This window comes from Mustela erminea, chromosome 15 (assembly GCF_009829155.1).
Source record: "Mustela erminea isolate mMusErm1 chromosome 15, mMusErm1.Pri, whole genome shotgun sequence".
In the NCBI taxonomy this organism is placed as follows: domain Eukaryota; kingdom Metazoa; phylum Chordata; class Mammalia; order Carnivora; family Mustelidae; genus Mustela; species Mustela erminea.
Window position 1 is genome coordinate 65708999 of NC_045628.1, and position 20572 is coordinate 65729570.

Here is a 20572-nt window from a genome sequence, read left to right on the forward strand (position 1 = left end):
ACCTGACAACCCTGAGTGCAGACCAGGTGCCAGGCATGTGCTAGGAACTGAGGACCCCAAAGGCCAGTCCAGCAGAGACCCTCATCTTGGGTGCTCTAGTCTGCCTCAGGACAGAGAGAGGGCTCCCACCATGCTCTCTCGAAGGCCAGCAACACCATTTTATCCACCAAATCCAAAGGTCATTTTCCATTCTCTACTTCTTTACCCTTCTCCAGCTCTGGTCCTGTTGATCGCCCCTTCTTTAGTCATGATTTATTCAGTGGATATTTTTATGTGGCTGATTCCTATACCATGGGAAGGTGCACTATGAAGGTTAAAGGCATTTCCAGAGTCTTAACATCTATGTTCACATCCAGCCCTGACCGGGTAAAGTTCTGCAGCTTCTCAGGGGCTCAGTTTCTTCACCTGTTAAATGGGATTGATATTACCTACCTCCTAAGTTGTTGCGAAGATGTGCTAACGTAATGTGGAGCACATGTTTTGGAACAATGCCGGGGCATGTGCAAGTGCTCAACAAATACAGGGTACTGTTAATATTAGGATTAGATGCTGTGAACCTCGCAGGCATGGCTGCTTCCCTCATGGAGCTCGCTGGCCTGTATGGGAGACCGCCCACTGGCATTAACACGGCAAGTACTCCTCCCCCCCCCACCCCACAACCCCCGTGTTTCCGACAACCTTGCTAGGGCGCTGTCTCCCAGATTCGCCCACCTTTCTTGCCCTGCCTCTGTCACTGACTCGTCTTTCTTTTCTCTGCCACAAAGCAGGGACTCCACAAGATTCTAAGGTTGCTTCTTCCTCTGCCCCCGCACACCCGTTCCAGCTTTCCATCAGAGCTGGCAGCGAAGGCTCAAGGGGAGCGGAAGGCTTCATGCCTGCTTAATCCGAGTCATCCTGGGAGCAGGGGCGCGATGCTAGGTGGTGCTTCGTGTGTGCGCATGCGCGGGCTTCCTTGCTGGCGAGAGAGGGGTTCCGATGGCCTCCCCCACTCTGCGGTCTTCCCCTGACCTCTCTGTGGCTCCCTTTTAGAGGTTAATACTGTCTACATGGAATTAGTTGACTGTGTACCTATAGAGATATTCTCAACCGTATATAACAATACATACACATATGTAAGCACATACATGTAAGCACATACATGTAATGTGTGTGTACATTAATGTCTGTCTGTGTGTGTACTTATATGCACATACATATAAATATATACATGAAAAATCTTGACTCAGCACCTGGTCCACAATAAGCACCCACGGTGGCTCCCAATGGCAGCTCTGGTCCACAATAAGCACCCACGGTGGCTCCCAATGGCAGCTCTAGCCCCAGCGGGTCTTATGAGTTGGGGGTTCCTTGTGGTCTGTGCTTATTAGAGCACACACTTTCTGGAACACAGAAAAGCAACCCTATTCAGTGTAATACAGTCTTGTGTAGTCACTAATCTAGAAATATGGGAGACCAAATTGAAGGAGTTCACACCGATTTGTGCCCAGGTGGCGCTAACACAAGCAAAACTCTAGAGGACAATCCAAGAGAGGACACTTACCTGGATGCTCAGAGGGGAGACCGTTCTTCCAGCAGAGAAGGTGTGTTCAAGCTCAGCTACTTGAGCCTGGAGAATCAGAAAACCATAGAATGGGAGATGAGGCTGGATGAAGGACTTTCTTCTGGGAAGCATGAGGAGCCTATGCATGGATGGGGGCAGCCACGTGGCAAGCCTGCAGTCTAACTTTGGTGATGGGAGTGCGGCAGGCACGGAGGGCTGCAGTGGGGAGGCAGCCCGGGGCTGCGGTGGGAGGTGGTTCGGCTGGTAAGGGGTGTGCAGCCAACTGCACTTTGGAGCTAAAAATACATTGTCCTAGAATGACTCGAAGAATCCATCGGGAAGATCCTAACTTGTATGAAGTTGAGCTTAATAAAACGAAGAGGATTTGTGAAATAAGGGAATAAAGCAGAGTTGAATCGTGCCAGCAACAGCACCTTCTTTGTTTCTACTGGCAGAAAACTCTGTCATTAAGTCACAGCACCGTGGCCACGGCCATCAGATTAAAATTGTCAACAGATTTCCATGTGCAATAGAAACTTTAAACTTTTTTATTACTTAAAAAAAGGAACACAGTGCCAAAGCCACAGACTTGGTGTTATTGAGCTTTGGTATTTGAGCCTGGCTAAGTGAGGAAATCATCCAAACAGCAGTCTTTCCCCCATCTGACCCATCTGTGATCCACCACTGAAACTTCCAATGGCTCCTCAACACCCGGTGAGTTGTTTCCGAAATGCTAGGCGTGGTTCGTGTCTGCTTGACCCTGGTGGCCCCTTCCCTGGTCCTTCCTCTTCCACGCCCTCTGCCCTGGCCATATGTAACTTCTTGCAGATGCTGGACCCATGTTATGTGCCTGCTGGGTGCTGTGCTTTCTCTCTCTACCTTCTTGGCTAAGTAAATGTTTTGGATTAAAAAAACCTATTTTTTTAAAAAAAGATTTTATTTATTTATTTGTCGGGGGAGAGAGAGAGAGAGAAAGAGAGAGTGCATACACAGGAGCAGAGGGGCAGAGGGAGAAGCAAAGTCCCCTCTGAGCAGGGAGCCCGATGCAAGACTCGATCCCAGGCCCCTGGGATCATGACCTGAGCCACCCAGGTGTCCCTCCAAAACCTTGTTCTGATGTCACCTGCTCCAAGAAGGCGTTCTGACCTCCCATCTCAGGTAGCGTGCCCCTCTCCTGTTCTTGCATACCAACCTATGCCTATCTTTATAATTGTGCTCTTCTGCCGCGTTGTAATTGCTAATTTAATAGAACAGCTTACCCACATGCTTATGTGCTTCTGAGGGCAAGAACTACTGATGTCATCCTATGTCCTCAGAGCCTGGCACACCATATGGATCAGAAAAGCATTTCTGAATTGAAGAACAGTCCTAGGAATCCAAAACATTATGCTGTTGGCCGCAACAAGACATTTAGATATTTTAGGGGCCTGGAGACAACATCTAACCTTGAGTACTTAGTATGAAAGAAATAAAAGACTCCATCCTTTGACTGCTGAAAAAGATGGGACCCTCTTGAGCATTGAAAGAGTGGTGGTGGCTTTGACCTCAGCCAATGTGCAAATGTGGTCTCGGACTTCCTGCTTCACAGTCAACTGGTCTGCCCACTGAACATTCAGATTTCTGAACACCTGATGTGTATCTCCCAAATCAAACTGCTGGGGGGTGGGACCTGGAAATCCCCTGGTGATTCTGATCCACCCTCAAGCTCAAGATTTCCTGACCTGGGCAGAGTCTCACGTCAATATGATAGTGGTAGACATAGGATAGAAGGGAGATTGAGCCAGGATAGTATGCACTGAGGCAGTTTTTATGGTTTCAGAATTCTCAGCAAGACTGAAACTGCTTGAATAAACCTACATACCTATGATGATAGGAGGGCATCTCAACTGCAAAATTAGACATCTCTTCTGTTGCCTTCATTCCATGGCTTTTGAAGCATTGATAAAACAAGGAATAGGACCAAGACTTTCAGAGCATCATATTGTCTTACTTGGATATTGGAACAAAGGCTATACGCATGACCAGGGAGAGCAGCTCTTTCTGGTTCCAAAGAGAACGTTGTAAATTCATGGAAATGAGCTGCAGCCTCCTAACTAGACAGCTTTCTTGAGACTGGAGACTATCCTCAGGTTGGAGACGATGAGAAGGAATTTGAGATGTGGTGGCTCTGGTGCATGCAGGTGGGGGAGACCAGTGTCTAAAAACAAGAGATAAAGGGGTCTCAGGACACCAGCTGGGCTTTTCCAGATCTGGGTCTCCTTTTGTGAGGGGCTGAACTACTTCCAGCCTGCTTCCTGCCCTGCTGCCCCTGGGATGAACTGTGCTTCCATGATCATGGAGAGGGAGGGCTTTGGATCTCATGCTGGTGGAGACAGAAGGGACAGAGATGGCTGCTCCCTCACTGGGGAGCTTTCTTGGTGGGTGACTCAGGTACCATGACAGACCCATCTAGGGATAAAAAGACTTGGAGGTTACACCCTTTTCAAAATAATGGTCTATCCACAAGAAGACAAGAACCATTAATGCATAGTAGAAGACTGACTCTGACATTTCTCTTACCTTTGAAACCAAAGGCAGGAAGGAACATTCGATATATGTTGTCAGGTGGCTAAAGAGAAGCTTACGGGTTGTGTCTCTGATGAATAAGGAGGTGTGATCTATTTTCGCTTAATTTACTTTTTTACTTTTCGAAATTGATAATGAGATAGAAAAGCCTTGAGACCGAAATGACCTAGAAGCAAAGGAAGAAATTATTGTGAGTATTTTTCTAGCCATTTCCCCCAACACAAAAGGTGAAGGTAACAAATTATTTCTCTTTTTTTTCATATAGATATGAATATGATATTTTGCTTTAAGTTTTGTCCTTGAACATAAAATGGCTTTAGCTCATTCAGGATTCTAATCACACTGTAAGACTGTTACAATGTGATTATAACCTTTGACAATGACAGATCTGCAAGACATGGCAGGATGCAATGATTACTATTTCCTGTGTAAGTACTGTACAACTTAGTCACCACAAAGTGACTGAGAGAAAGTCTGTTTAAGAACAGTATCCAAGGGGCGCCTGGGGGGCTCAGTGGGTTAAAGCCTCTGCCTTTGGCTCAGGCCATGATCTCAAGGTCCTGGGATTGGGCACCGTGTCAGGCTCTCTGCTCAGCGGGGAGCCTGCTTCCTCCCCTCTCTCTCTCTGTCTGCCTCTCTGCCTACTTGTGATCTCGCTCTCTGTGTCAAATAAATAAAATCTTTAAAAAAAAAAAGAAGGTATCCAAACTCTCACTTACCTTGTAATACATTTAAGTTATTGCCAATACAATCTAGGATAAAAAAAAATAAGCAAGAGATTCTAATAATAAACAAAAACAAAAACAGAAGTCCTGGCTTAAGAAAACTCAATATGTGTCTAACAAATTATAATAAAAATTTAAAAGAAACCTTCCAGAAAACAAAAATGAGGGGTAATTTTTTGTATCTAATATATTTTTCAGATTGGCCACAGTGTTGTTTTAACCAAATATTCGTCATGATTTACCTCTCCATTTTTTTTTTTTAACTATACACAGTTTTTAGAGATACATTTAGCACATGAAACAAGCCAAGTATATCCTATTACCCGTTTGTTGCGTCAGTACGTCTCCTGCAACTCTGTTCTTTGAATAAACAGGTATCACTTTTACAGCTGTGGCTTAAAAGAAAAATGAGCATTGACACCAGGCAGGTCTTCGTGACCCTACGAGATTGAAAGCCAAGGACTGTTGTTACTTACATTTCTTGGGCAAGTACAGCTTATCCACTGGATATGCTGTGTGTGACTCTGGAACATAATCTAGGACTTGGTTCTTTAAGTAGCGCGTACTTCATGTGTCTGTAGTCACTCAGACCCGTGAGGACCACACCTATCTCCCGTCTGCTGACCTCAGAGGCTTTCAGACTTCTCGTTGAGAATGGCGTCTGTGTGGCAGGTGTATTTTTTCTGGTTGGCGGTTGCATGTCACCAGGATATACCAAAGTGTCACATCGCATTTCGGCTATGATGGGGTGCCACCTCAGAAGGCCTTGCTGAGAAGGCAGTTTCTTCTAGCTGAAAGTATCTTGTCCTCTCCTGTTCTATCCTGAGAAACATGATTCACTCTTCTGCTCATCCACGATGTTTCTACCAGTCATGCAAATGTTATCAGTAATATCAGTAGGTAACAGGTATGGAGCTCTCACTGTGGGCCAAATACTGGACACAGTGCACATACAGTACTTGTTATGTAAGCCAGACATTAAGTTAGTTATTAAATTATTTTAAAACGTTAATCTTGACAAGAACTATGGGAGGCTGTTAATATCATCATCCCGATTTACATCTGAGTCAACTGATGTAAAGAGAAGATTAGTTACCTTGCCAAGGATATCTGTAAGCAAGGGGCAGAGATTAGATTGAAACCTAGTCAAGTCTGGCTCCAGAGTTCATGCTCTTAACTGTTTCCTTATGTTGCCTATGAAAAGTGTTCTAACTCTTAAACCATATCATGGTCCTACAAAGCAGATCTATTCATATCCTCATTTTGCTGATGGAGACACTGAGTCACAGATGAGGCCATGTAAATTTCCCAGCATTATACATTCAAACCCAAGCCATCCAATATCAGAAGTTTTTATAATTTTTTTAAAAAAATATTTTATTTATTTGAGAGAGAAAGATTGAGAGCCCAAGCAGAGGGAACGGACAGAGGGAGAGGGAGAAGCAGACTCCCCACACTGACTGGGGAGCCCCAAGCAGGACTCTATCCCAGGGCCCTGAGATCATGACCTGAGCTGAAGGCAGATGCCTAACTGACTGAGCCACCCAGGCACCCCTCCAGGGGCTTTTAGTTCTTTCTCCTATGTGGTCTCCTAACAGTGCCAGTGCTGGAAACTGACTCTCCTCCACAGGTAGTGTTTCCAAAGAACCTCCATGGGAAGGGCCATGGGAGTTCACGGAGATGGAAGAGTGTGGTTTGTGCTTGAGAGAAGCAGAAGAGGTCTACAGGCTGCAGGCTGCAGGCCCCTCATTGACACACTAGTGAGTTTCACTTGCTTTAACCAGAGACCCGAGCTCAGAGCCCTTGAGGGAATTTAGATCCCCAGCCTCTGACTCTCAGATCCCACATCTTCAGGAGTCCTGGAGCTGGGGCGACTTCTCTGGTTCAGGCTGCGGTGCACCTGCAGATTCCCATTAAACTGCCTGCCGAATCAGGAATAATGATTCTCAGGGGGAAGAGATATTATTTGCATTTGAATTAATGTTGAGTTCAGAGTCACAGATTCCTCATCAAGAAGGATTTAGAGCAATTGCTGATATCCTGGGGATCTGTGGCCAGCTCATTATTTGCATCTCACAGGGTAGTACTAGAATTTTTAATTTTTTTCAAGTTTTCCTTTGAAAGTTTGGCTCTCTTTATCCCCATGATCATAATTATAATAATTTTGAAACATCAGTCTGCTCAGATATCAAGGTGTTGAACGGATAATTTCACTTTAATGAATTTGTCTCATATGGGCTTATTTTCCACATCTGTCCTAAGCTGAATAGCTAACTGGTTAATATGAGAACTGTTCCGTTTCATTAGCTTCTCCCTGTTGATTTCCTTGAGGTGGAACTGATGCATTGCCAGTTGCAAGCCCTGTCAGCTTTTTCTTTTTAGGCAAAGCACGGATCCAAATTCTGTTCTAAGGCACTGATAGCAACTAAGAAGAATTAAAAAATGAAATAGTTTGATCACCCAGGTCCACTGCAGGGTTCCACATGCCCGATGGCTTACGAGAGATTAGCAAGTAGTTGTCATGGGCGTCAAAAACACTTGTACCTGAAACCATCTTGGGTAAACTGTACAAGAAAGGCCACAGAGCTCTGACAGGAATGGAGAGGGAAAGAGAGCCTGGCTGACAGCCACAAGGAAGGGAGGAGAGAAAGACAAAGAAGGCAGTGGTGTGGCAGGGGATCCGGGAGGCTTTGCTGAGGGTCTTGAGTTGGCAAACGGCAATTTCAAACACTTCAAGGAGGAGGTCTCTTGATTGCTGTGGTGGGCTAGGAGGATGTTTCAGGATGGAGTTTAAGGCAAGAGAGATGATGTCCATGGATTTCTGAGCCTCCTAGAAAGAGGGGGCAGTGCATTCTTTATAGAGCCCCACGTTCTGCTAAGGTGGAGAAATGATCAGTTAAGATGCTCTGGACTCTAAGAGAAAACCTGATGCAAACAATCAGGAGGTCTGTCATCTCCCCCAGCATGAACATTGAGTGCATCTCAGGACCGTTCTACCAGTGACTCTGTGTCATCTGTGTCATCCTTGTGTACAAGGATCCAGTTGTTTGTGTCTTTTTGCCCTATATCCTTAGCATTGGTTTTCATTTTTAAATTTGTTTTCCTTATGGTTGAATGATGGCTACCAGCAAGAAATGGAGCTCTGTGCTTCTTGCCTCACCACTCTGGGACTGGGCAAGGGAGAGGCTCTCTTCCTTTACTTCGGCCTGATTGGGCCAATCCAGGGCTCATCCCACCCTCACACTAATAACTATTACCAAGGCAATGTCATGAGCTGTCGACTGAAGTCTGAGCAACAGGACCAGTCACTGGCAAGAGGTGTGGGGGTTACCTGGTCTATGCTAGACCAATCAGTGCCTACTCTTGGGGCTGATAATGGGGTAAGCTTTCTGGGAGACATATGGACTATGTGGGGAAGCGCAGGTTCTGCAGGAACAAAGAAGAAATGAATAGAGTAGCAGTATGGGCCGTCTTACTTTAGAGGGTTGACACCACCACCATGAAGGTAAGCATCTCAACTGAAGTCTACTGACCCCAGAGGTAGAGCAAGACTAGATAGCCCTCCTTTAATGATCTGAGACCAGGCCCTTGCTCAGGTGTTTTATGAGCCCTGCAAAAAAAGAGAAGAAAAATGGAAATGAAACCAGAAAACAGAAAGCAGCCCTGAGAACTCAGGTATTAAGAGGGGTGGGCATGTGTGTGGGAGACTCCGTGTGTTGGCTCCGTCAGGTTGTGCCCTCTACCATATCCCAGAAGCACTTAGAAAGATAGGACTTGGCATGCTCTGTCATCCATGGGACTCCGTGGACTTTCAATATCCAGCAAGAAGAAAGAGTAAAAAATGGGTGCCGGGTCTCCATGATTCACAACAGTGCCTTCTTGCTTGGTAAAACCACCTTTCCAGCAGTCCTAGACTCCTTCATGCATTTCCTTAACTTTTATGACATTATTCAAGCATTCTTTTATTCCTTTTAATTATGCAGAAATGTTTCATAATTGTCCTTGCTATGTACTCTTTGGTTCACCCTTTGGGAATAATAGATTGGTGTCATCTTTCTTTACTAGAGGTTAGGTATGAGGAAAGAGCTACTTCCCCCCAGATAATCTGATGTTTGTGATGGTAGTGTAAAAATTTTAAGTAGCTGTGGAGTTGATGACAGATGTCCCAGAAGAGCGGAATATGTGTAGTGTCACTTGGTGCATCCAAATGGAATAAGCTTGAACCAACCCATGTCCAGCAAGAGACACACAGGGGTCCTATGAAAATAGAGGCTTGAAACTTGGGATCAGAGAAAGACAGTGATAGGGAAGAGAGAGCCATCCATGTGAGAAGTAAGAAAGAGCTTGCCTTCTAGTGCTGGGTGTGCAGAGTGGTTGAATAATAAGCTACCCAGAGAGTAAAATCAGGGGCTCACATCCCTGAGAACAACTTAGAGGAAAGACAGAGAATCCAAAAGGCTCATGGCCAGAATCCTTGTACATCTTCCTTTCTCTAAAATGAGAGCCCACCTGCTGTGTCGGTGCAAACCTGCCTGTGTGGCTGTCCCCAGAACCACCGTGTTCTTTCAGCCATAGCATAAACTCTACAACACTGCAGTCCTCAGGAAATGAACAGCCAGGCCATTCCTGAGAGGCTTGAAACTCCCCATGGTGCAAGAAGATATTTGTAAATGACATATCAGATAAAGTGTTAGTAGCCAAAATCTATAAAGAACTTATTACACTCAACATGCAAGGAACAAATAATCCAATCAAAAAATGGGCGGAGGACATGAACAGACATTTCTGTAAAGAAGACATCCAAATGGCCAACAGACACATGAAAGAGTGCTCAACATTACTCAGCATCAGGGAAATACAAATCAAAACCACAGTGAGATACCACCTCACATGTCAGAATGGCTAAAATTAACAAGCCAGGAAATGACAGATGTTGGTGAGGGTGTGGAGAAAGGGGAACCCTCCTACACTGTTGGTGGGAATGCAAACTGGTGCAGCCACTCTGGAAAATAGTATGGAGATTCCTCAAAAAGTTGAAAATAGGGGCGCCTGGGAGGCTCAGTGGGTTAAGCCTCTGTCTTCTGCTCAGGTTGTGATCTCAGGGTCCTGGAATCGAGCCCCACATCAGGCCCTCTGCTTGGCGGGGAGCCTGCTTCCCCCTCTCTCTCTGCCTGCCTCTCAGCCTACTTGTGCTCTCTCTGTTGAATAAATAAATGTATAAAATCTTAAAAAAAGAAACATTGAAAATAGAGCTACCCTACGACCCAGCAATCGCACTACTGGGTATTTACCCTAAAGATACAAATGTAGTGATCTGAAGGGGCACATGTACCCTAATGTTTATAGCAGCAATGTCCACAATAGCCAAACTATGGAAAGAGCCCAGATGTCCATCAACATATGAATGGATAAAGAAGATGTGGTGTATATATGCATAACAGAATATTATGTAGCCATCAAAAATGAAATCTTGCCATTTGCAAGGGCATGGATGGAACTAGAGGGTATTGTGCCAAGAAAATAAGTCAGTCAGAAAAAGACAATTACACAATCTCACTGATATGTGGAATTTAGGAAACAAAACAGAGGGCCAGAGGGGAAGAGAGGAAAAAAAGAAAACAAGACAAAACCAGAGAGAGAGACAAACCGTGAGAGACTCTTAGTCATAGGAAACAAACTGACAGTTGCTGGATTGGGGGGGGTTAGAGTGATGGGGTAACTGGGTGATGGACATTAAGGAGGGCATGTGATGTGATCAGCACTAGGTGTTATATAAGACTGATGAGTCACTGACCTGTATCTTTGAAACCAATAGTACTTTATAAATTAATTGAATTAAAATAAATTTAAGAAAAAAGAAAACTTTAAAAAAAAAAAGAAACTCCCCATGAGGCATGGATGGAAGACCATGAGAAGAGTGGAAGATACTGGTTTGTGGTGAAGAGGCTATTGAGATTACTACCCTACCAGCTTTAATCTAGGGTGGGGTTTCTGCCCTTCAGTACCATGAACATTGGAGGCTGGAAGCTTCTTTGTTGGGGGTGGGGGGCTGTCCTGTGCATTGCAGGGGGCTTAGCAGCATCTCTGGCCTCCACCTACTAGATACCAGTGGTATCCTCCCACCCCCAATCGTGACAACAAAAAATGTCCCCGGACATTGCCAACTGTTCACGGTCGAGATTTTTGGCCCCTGTCCCCTCTGATGAGATCCACTGCCAAAGAGTGAAGAAGGAGCTACAAGGCTTGGGAGTTACGGCATTGGTTAGATGGGCGAGCAGCTTCTGTCTAAGATCCCGAGGGACTGACGAAGTCGACCAAAAACGTGCAGAGATTGGTTTACAGCTAAAGAGCAAACTTTGGGCCGCGAAGCAGGGCGACTTATAAAGGTGGTTTTAGGACTGGATTCAAATACTGGCTAGGACCATTTTATGCAAAAGGTGATGTAGAGATCAGCTGAGAACGGAGTTAGATATAACTGTGTATCTGAGAGTGAGCAAAACCACAAGCTGCCTGCATTACAGAAGTGTCAGATAACCACTGTCAAATTGTTATGCACCTGGCGAGTGCTAGGAGCTGTGGCCAACACAGATTATACCCAATTTATAATCCCACAGATGCAAGGCAGGAATTACCCACATTTTGTAGATGTTCAGACAGGTTCCCTCGATTCTGGCCACGGTCTTGCCATTGGTCACGGCAGAGGACGATGAAAGCCCGGGTCTGCTAATCCAGAGCTGTTTTCACTACAGCATATTACATATGCTTAGAATGTGGAGGGTGTGTTCTAGAAAAACTGCCGTGAGATCTGAATGATCATGCATGACACTGTGTGTGTTGTATTACACGTACTGCACCTGTGTGTAGGCGGAGAACCTCTTAACAGACCATGCGCTAGCTCACAAAACTCTAGGGAGCACATAAAGCAGCTGATGTTCACTGTGGGACATGTTACCCTCATCTCCTGGGGTTTCAGAGGCCTGAGGCTCCCTGTTGAATCCAAGCTGGGAGGAGGCTGGGTCAGCAACTGGGTAAAGGAAGTGTCTGTGGGGAGTGGGGGGAGGGCAGGAGTTGGGAGTGGGGTAGGGCATGTCCCTTCAGGGAAGGGGTCCCTGAGCCATGGCTCTTGGGGTTTGAGTTGAATGCTCTCTAGAGCAGCTCCTTGAATTTTAATACGTGCTATTCTTGTTAAAACACAGGTTGTGATTCAGAACCTGGGTTGTGCCTGGAATTCTGCATTTCTAACACACTCCAAATAACTTGGCTGCCGCCAATCCAAACACCGCTTTACCTAGCTAGTGCCTCGCTGGAGAGAAAAACGTTACTCTCGGCGTTTCTTTGTAAAGCAAATCAATTAAGAAAGGAGCTGGCTGGGGTGCCTGGGTGGCTTGATCTTAGGGTCCTGGGATCGAGCCCTGCATCTCATCGGGCTCTCTGCTCAGTGGGGACCCTGCTTCCCTTCCTCTCTTTGCCTGCCTCTCTGTCTACCTGTGATCTCCGTCTGTCAAATAAATAAATAAAATCTTAAAAAAAAAAAAAAAAAAAGGAAAGGAGCTGGCCATAAAGAAGCCACAGGACACAGGAGAGTCAAAGAAACAGTGCTAAGATGATGAGTGTGGCGGAAGGATGGGGGGCAGGGACAGGGAGCTGGCAAGGTGGAAAGAACAAGTCGGCCCTTCCCTGCCGGATAAACAGATGATCAGAGACACAAGTGGCCTGAAGCTTTAAGGAACAGGAGTTTCAGGGAAGTTTGTAAAATTACAACTTCATAACAGCAGGTAGCAAACGTATGGTAGTCATTATCCCTAAGCTTTAGTAAAGATTAAAAATATAGTTATGACAATGCTATAAATAAAGTAGTAAATTACATACTTGCAGTAGGTTACGGAGGGAAGGGAGGGTACGTTGGAGCAGTTCCCTAACTTTTGAGGTTGACACACATGTGAGCTCTGTGTTCATAGTTTCTGAACCCAAAATAGAGATCAATGATTCACAAAGGATTCCTTCCGCCCCGCCCCCCACCCCCCTCCCCCCAACCCCAGCCCTTCCGGTCACTTGGTGTAGAGATACTGAAATACGCTATGGAGATGCTAGAGCAGTAGCATTTTGAAGGGCTTTGTGATGGTTTCTGAGAACAAAGTGCTAAATGTTTGCAGTACACTTGAAGTGAGTACTGTACCAGTGAATCCAGGGTCTATGGACCTTCCTTTCAGACACCACATTGGGGCGAGTTCCCGGTTATCCTGGTAGTGTCGGGGTGCGGAAGGAAGACCTGATGTGTTGTCCTGCACATTGGGGCTAGGTGATCCAGAGTTGAACCTCCGTGTGCCCACATGTGCTTTCTTTATCCCATCACAGTAGCTCTTCCTCAGTGATTTCCTAAGGCAGCCCATACAATGAGTCTAAAAATTCTGGTCATTGCAATGACTGAATTCACTCACCCTCCCTCCATTATTTGTAAATTATGACCTGCCCAACACTGGGTAAATCAAAAGGGACAAAACAACTACCTTTCTCTTCTCACAGAGCTTGCAGTCAAGTGGGGAAAAGGTAGCCAAGTTTGTAATTTTTTTATGCGTCTTTCTGATAACTTGTTAAAGAGTTCCCAGGGGAAGGGTCTTTTATAAGGATGTATAGCCTGGGGCATTCTCTGGTGGGAAGGCTCCCGGAAGTTCTAAGGAAATGACTTTCAAGCTGAAACTGAGGATGAGTGGGAGTCAGCTGACAAAGGGTGAGGGGAAGAGCGTTCCGGGGGCACTAAGGTAGGAAAGCTTGAAGGCTAGTGTTGGCAGGTGTCTGCTGACACTGGAGACTGTTCGCAGATGGCTCTCTGGGCTACGGTAGGTTCAGGTTCCCTCCTATCTACAGTGGAAATCTGACAAAAGACTTTGAGCAGGAATGCATCTTTGTTGGCTCTGGAGCTCAGGCTGTTCCAGCCCTCAACCCTGAGACTGAGGCTTGGGTTTGGATCGGGAAGGTTCGGATGGCCAGTGGCACAGACTAAAGCCCCCCACCCGGGTGGACACTGAGAGTCTGTGTCACTCCCCAACCTGGGAGGCACAGGCTGGCTGTGTGACAGAGAAGAGGGGCGGCACGCACGTGTGGAACTCATGGGAGAGAAGAGCTGCCAGTGTCGTTCCTCCCCTCGCTTGGAGTAGGAGTGAGGCCCACCCAGAACACGCGGGCTCTTGTCATTAATTATGTTCTGTGCTTACAACACCTTCTTCCGGGAGTAATGAGGGGAGCGCTGAAAAGACCTCAAAAGCTGTTTTATGTTCCAAATTCTGTCACCTACGTGTAGTATTCCCTCAGGTCTCGGGGATAATTTAGATGATTATCTGCTAAAAGGATCAGCCTCTTAGTGGAAGCTGGTAGATGAAGCTGGAAAAACATGTGTTGTTTTATGGTTTACCGTGATGAGCAGAAAAATCACTTGCTTTGTGTTTTTTTCAAAAGTCCTTTTATGACATATTTCATTTGAAGGAAATGAATTCACGCTATTTTCATTTGCCTTCGTCGTCTTGGTCTCATTTATCCATCATCTCTCAGCCCCTAGATAGGGGGCTGATTTTAGCTCTTGCCTTGCTTTAAAAACTAGACGTGGCTAAGGAATGAGAAGGGTCAAGTGTCAACCAGGAAACAGAAATCTTTCTTGTATTCACTTGTAGACCTTCCGATAAATTTTCTGGGGATCTACTTGCCGTGTAGAAAATAGAAAAATGGAGCTTAGAAGTCTGCTGTGCAGTTTTTAGCCAAATAACTCAGTTTCCTTATGTCAATTTTAGCATAAACATTTTTACAAAAAGGAATTCTTAGGCTGTTTTGGTATCCTCTCCATCCACACACCTCCTAAAAAGACAGATCAAAGTTGGAGTCCAACAAAGGAAAGATGAAATCCAGTATTTGCTCCCACAGGAAGGCATCATCGCATCGGAGAGATGGAATCATCTGAAACTATAATGTCAGTATAACTGAGGACTTGGTTTTCATTCTACCCCAGCATTATCTGGATTTACTTGCTTTCCGAGCATCTCCAAGCAAGCTGGTAAGACGCTGGAGCACATTCTCTCGTTCTACCTATTTTGATGTGAGATTTCCCCATCAATCACCACAGATAAGGAGCTTCTCCAGATACCGTCTGGGACTCAGGGATGAAGGGGAAAGTAAATACTTGAATTTGCCTGTGACGTGCATGGCAGACCGGAGTTCTCGGGCCTGAGCTGTGAGGCCTGAGCTGTGAGAGCAGAAAGAAATAGATGTTCAGGAGCTCAGAAGAGAAGTGTCTGTGGTAGAGAGAGACAATGTTAGAGAATGATCTTCTGCTTCATTATCAGCGATAACAATAATTAAAGGGCTCTGGAGTCCCAGTGGTCACCACTGCACTGTTTAATAGTAATTATTGGGTAATTACATATTATTATATGAGAGAGATATAATTATATAATTGTTATTATTAAGTATGATGTTGACCATTGTGGTTCCAACCCCTTCTTCATTTGTGGAACCTCTTTTGGGATGGTAATTGAGATAACAGGGATTAAAGTCGGGAAGAGGGAAAGTAACTGGGTGAGGGCATGTCTTGCTTGGCTGGGCTGGAGCACGGGACAGGGAGACAGGACCTAATGAATCGGCGACACCTGCAGTGAAGTGGTTTGGTTGGCATCTCTGACTGACCTGGGAAGCAATTATGCTCAGAGAATTTCTGGCTTCATTGTCCCCCACTGCTTTTGCAGAGCATCTAACTGTGGCCTCTCAGGAAAACACGGCACAAAACACGGTCTGTGGTGCCCTGCCCTGGTCTTCAGGCTGTCAGGCGCCTGGGGCCAGCCGGGAGAATGGGATGTGGGCAAGAGGGATGGCGACTGAGCCAAAGCGGATTAATTACCAAAGGCAGCTCTGGCCCGGGGGGGTGGGGGGGTGGGGAGTTTCCTAGGCACAGTTACTCTGGGTTCTTTTATTGATCTTCCCACTGAACCTCTGAGAGGAAGCCCTGGGTTCCAAGGGATCGAGCCTGGATCTGGAGCCTGAAAGACTAGATGGAGTCAAACCCAAGTGCTGTGTGTGGCCTCGGGGGGTGACAAGACCCATGGGTCTGTTTCCTCTTGCGTTAAGTGGAGCTAACATTGTCCTCCCTACAAAGTGGCTGGAGGGGCCAAGACCACATGAGCTCAGCCGCGAGAGCCACTCTGGCCTGGGACTCAATCAAGTCATAGTTGTAGGCAGACGGGTAGTAGACATTTGCTGCCCCCGAGGGAATTTCATCCCCAGCAATGACTTCTGGCCCCGCAGCACCAGAACTGGTAAATGGCGGAACACAGGTCTTCTCGTCTGGGTGCTCCTCTGGCTGGACTAGGAGACTCTGGGGACCCTTGCTGGCCCTGGTCCTGTGGAAGGGCCTCCACGCGGCTCTGAGGAGACGTGGCCTGCTGTTCTCTGTGGAGTGCAGCAAAGGCACGCCCAGGCTTGTTTGCCTCTGTCACCAGCACAGCCTAGGAGCTGCGGGGAAGGAGTTGCCAAGCAGTGAGTGGGAAGCTTTCCATGGGTGGGTAGATCAGGAAGAGAATAGGGCCGGCTTTGTGAAGAGGCCACACAGATGGCAGAACATGGCTCGCCCTAGGGAGCTCCCTCTCCGGAGGGGTAGATGATTCCTGAGGGGAAGGGTACAATCATTTTCCCAATGGACAGAATCCCCAAATCATCCCATCCACGATGTAATTCCTTGGTTACGAGCACATTTGCAAACATTCCATAGGAAAATGAACCAAAGAAGCACACACTGAGGGTGAGGAGGGCCCTGCCCTTCGGAGCAGGACCAAGTCCCTCTGAAGTTTGATTTTAACTCCATTCTTCCCAGAGGGAGTCAGGTGGAGAGAAAGCCATTCGAGATTAGGCTGAGTGCAGAAAAATGAAGGGAGCCGAGCTCATAAAATTAGTGTCACTCTGTCTGTCACTTGCTATACTTCATGGGTGAATCAGAGGCGGATGGACTCCGTTTTGCTGATAGATGGCCTACTCTTCCATTACCTGTGTCTCCAACAGCCTTGGACCAAGACTTGGAAGATTGTGTTCTGACCTTGGCCTACAGTTAGGGTAATGAGATACTTTGTTATTCAAACGAGGACACTTTTGAGAGTGCAAGGGAGCCTTTTAATAATTATTGTGTAACTATGTGTGGAAAGGCGACTGTCGTAGGCAAACTAGTGCATGGTGCCCCCCCCCACACCCCCGCCACCACCCCGACAGCCCTACTGCATTGGTTTCCGGTAAGTCACTTAACTTCTTTGGCCTCAGTTTTGTCAGTATTTTATTATTTTTTTTAAAGATTTTATTTATTTATTTGACAGAAAGAACATGAGAGAGGGCACAAGCAGCAGGGAGGGGCAGACAGAGAGGGAGAAACAGACTCCCTGCTAAGCAGCGAGCCCGATGTGGGGTTCAATTTCCAGTACCCCGGAATCATGACCTGAGCTGAAGACAAACACTTAACTGAATGAGCCACCCAGGCGCCCTAGTTTTGTCAATTTTAAAACAAGAAACACCCATCCTGTCTGTCTCACAAGGATGTGAGGCTCAAGGAGATAATAAATGTGGGAAGTGTTTTGAAAATAAGGAATCATGGGTGCCTGGGTGGCTCAGTGGGTTAAGCTGCTGCCTTCGGCTCAGGTCATGATCCCAGGGTCCTAGGATGGAGCCCCACATCGGGCTTTCTGCTCAGCAGGGAACCTGCTTCCCTCTCTCTCTCTGCCTGCCTCTCTGTCTACTTGTGATCTCTCTCTGTCAAATAAATAAATAAAATCTTTAAAAAAAAAAAAAAAAGAAGGAATCACTTCACAAATGTATAGGTTGTTTCTGGATATTCAAGAAGGATCTCAAACGTGGGTAAAAGGGGTGAAGGGGGTCAAAAGTTACAAAATTCCACTTAGAAAATTCTAAGTCCTGGGGATGTCTCGTACATGGCTATTTCTGTGTGACTATGGGCAACTCTATTGTGTGTTTTAAAGTTGCTGAGAGTGATCTTAGAAGTGATCTGTATTATTTTTTCATCACAAGAGAAAAATTATAACTATGTGTGGTGATAGATGAGAACTAGATGTGTTGTGATCATTTCACGATATTTACATATATTAAATTATTGTGCACCTAAAACTAATATAATGTCATATGTCAAGTATATCTCAATAGAACCAGAAAAAATAAAAACATTGGAGAGAAAGGAATCTGCAAGTAGTATTTTTAGTGATCTGTATTTTTTTTTCCAAATTAAATGAATTATTTTTTAAAAGGAGCCCTGAGAGTTAGCCCTCCTTAATAGCGCTCAACCCTGCAAACAAGCTCTAAGAGCTCCAATTTTGGATTACAGGTAAACTGCCTCATTATTATCGTCCTAGCCCTTATATGCCTGTGGAGCCAAAGCCATTACTGGATTTGTCTTTTGGCGCAAGGAGGAGCGGTGTCCACCCGATAGTAGAGGTTACACAACGTCTCCATTTTCTTCTCTTGGTCAGGGACTTAAGAAGAAGAAATTTTCTTACCAGTGTTTTGAGACGCTCCTAACCACAGTCACAAGAATTAGCATCAGAAAAACGAGGAATGGCATCCAGTCTGAGGTTTCAGTGTGGTTTTTAAAACGTTTAGAAAATGACTAGATACCCAAGCTCGTCTGTCCTTGCTTATAACTATTTTGGTGGTCTCTAAGTGGCAATAATTGAAATATTATTGCTTTTGTGCCATATAATTTCCCCATAACACAATGCCTAAATATATTCCCCTCAGGTTCATTGGAAGACGGTTGCTGCAAGTGTGGGCTATGGCAGGCTCTGTGTTTGTGACCACACAGGATCGGAGGGGGGTGCTCTCTTCAAGGATCCCTGGGTTCCAGCACCTGATAAAGTCATCGCTGCAAACACTGATCTTGACTTGGAGATAGAAGCTGGGGATTTAAGGTCAAACTTTATATATGTATATATATATACATATATATATTTAAAGTCAGACTTGTTATAATTACATGGTTGGAAGCACAGTGTGCTTGGAGCCAAATGTTGATTAATGTTAATTTTAGGGTAAACAGAGGGAGAGAAAGACAGGAAAAGCCAGTGGACTCCAAAGCTAAAAATATTCTTGAGTTGAGACTCAGCATCTATGGGTGTACAACCTGATAATTACTTCTGAGCAGTGATTACCTGTTGTTATATAATTAACCTCGAGGTCCATCTGGATGGCTAGAGCTTTCCTCCTGGAACACACCAATCGCTGTGATTCATAGACCACTGAACTAAATCCAGAAATGCCCGCACACCAAGTGACTCCACGCTGCTCGTTTCAGAACAAGTGTCTCCTCTTTCTGTAATACAGGAGGGATATTGTTCATTAGAGACTAAATCTGTTGGGAAGGTAAGCACCATGCAGTGTGGTTGATCTTTGTGTTGCTGAGAGTGATGGGATTTGGAAAGGAGACACAGAAACTTTGAGCTTAGTTTAATGAAGGCCACTTGAAGAGCCTTCCCGTCCTAGAGCTCTTTTCTCTGTTTCACTTGGGAAAGCCTAGAAAAGAAAATGTTAGCAGCCCTTCAGCATTCTGGCACTGATTACTACAAGCTGTATCCAAAATAAAGAGAAAGTGAGAGACCCAGGGAGACAGAAGAAGGATCTTTAAGTCTGTGAATGTGAAATGAAACTGAATACTTTAGAACCGGGTTACAAAGAAGGGGGGGCAGGTGGCTAGGGAGGAGGGGAGAATACTGAGCCTGCTTCTCTTTTAGACATCCCCTGACACTTGGTGAGACCAGGATTAATTCTACCCAATGGATTTCATTCATCTTCAAGAACAGAAATTGTTGGTGGCTTACCCGCAGCTCTTCTCCCTTTCGTGCTTATTAACAGAACCCTTGTTTTATTTGGATAATCCACCCTCCGACCACAGCCAGGTGTTTCAGTAAATCAGTATGGTCATCCCATGTCCCTTCCAGGAGCTGGTTTAGGCAAGAGCATGTGGTGCAGTTTTGCCTGGTGAGATGTGAAAGAATGTCTGCTGGGAGATGAAAGCACCTGGCAAAGGTTTTTGTTTTTTGTTTTTTGTATTTTTGTTTTTTGCTTATAAAATGAGACCACCAGGAAGAGGCAGGCACCTTTAGCTCCAGCTGGATGTAAATGCTTGCCTGTGGTGCTAGGGGCCGCCATCTTGCTTCCGTGAAATTAGCTAGCTTGAATACAGGCCAATCTCTGAAGGAAGGCAGAGCTGAACGACAGGAGGAACTTTGCTCATGGATGAAGTCAGGGAGCCCATGAATTAACTGACCTTGGAGCTGCCCTGCGTTGGAACTTTTTACTGTGTGAATACCTCCCTGGTTGTTTATGGCAGTTGAGTCAGGGGTGTCTTTGTCCTGGCAGATGAAAAAACATCCCAGCTGAAGCAGTACTTTATTAGAAAAGTTACATATCTTTTATAACAAATCCATTTTGGGGCACCTGGGTGGCTCAGTGGGTTAAAGCCTCTGCCTTTGGCTTGGGTCAGGATCCCAGGGTCCTGGGATCAAGCCCGGCATCAGGCTCTCTGCTCAGCAGGGAGCCTGCTTTCTCCTCTCTCTCTGTCTGCCTTTCTGTCTACTTGTGATCTCTGTCTGTCAAATAAATAAATAAAATCTTAAAAAAAATATAACAAATCCATTTCTTGGCATGTATTAGGAGCCTCGAGTCCTTTGGAGTGGTCTTCTGAACCCCACATTAGGCCATGCTCAGATTAGTA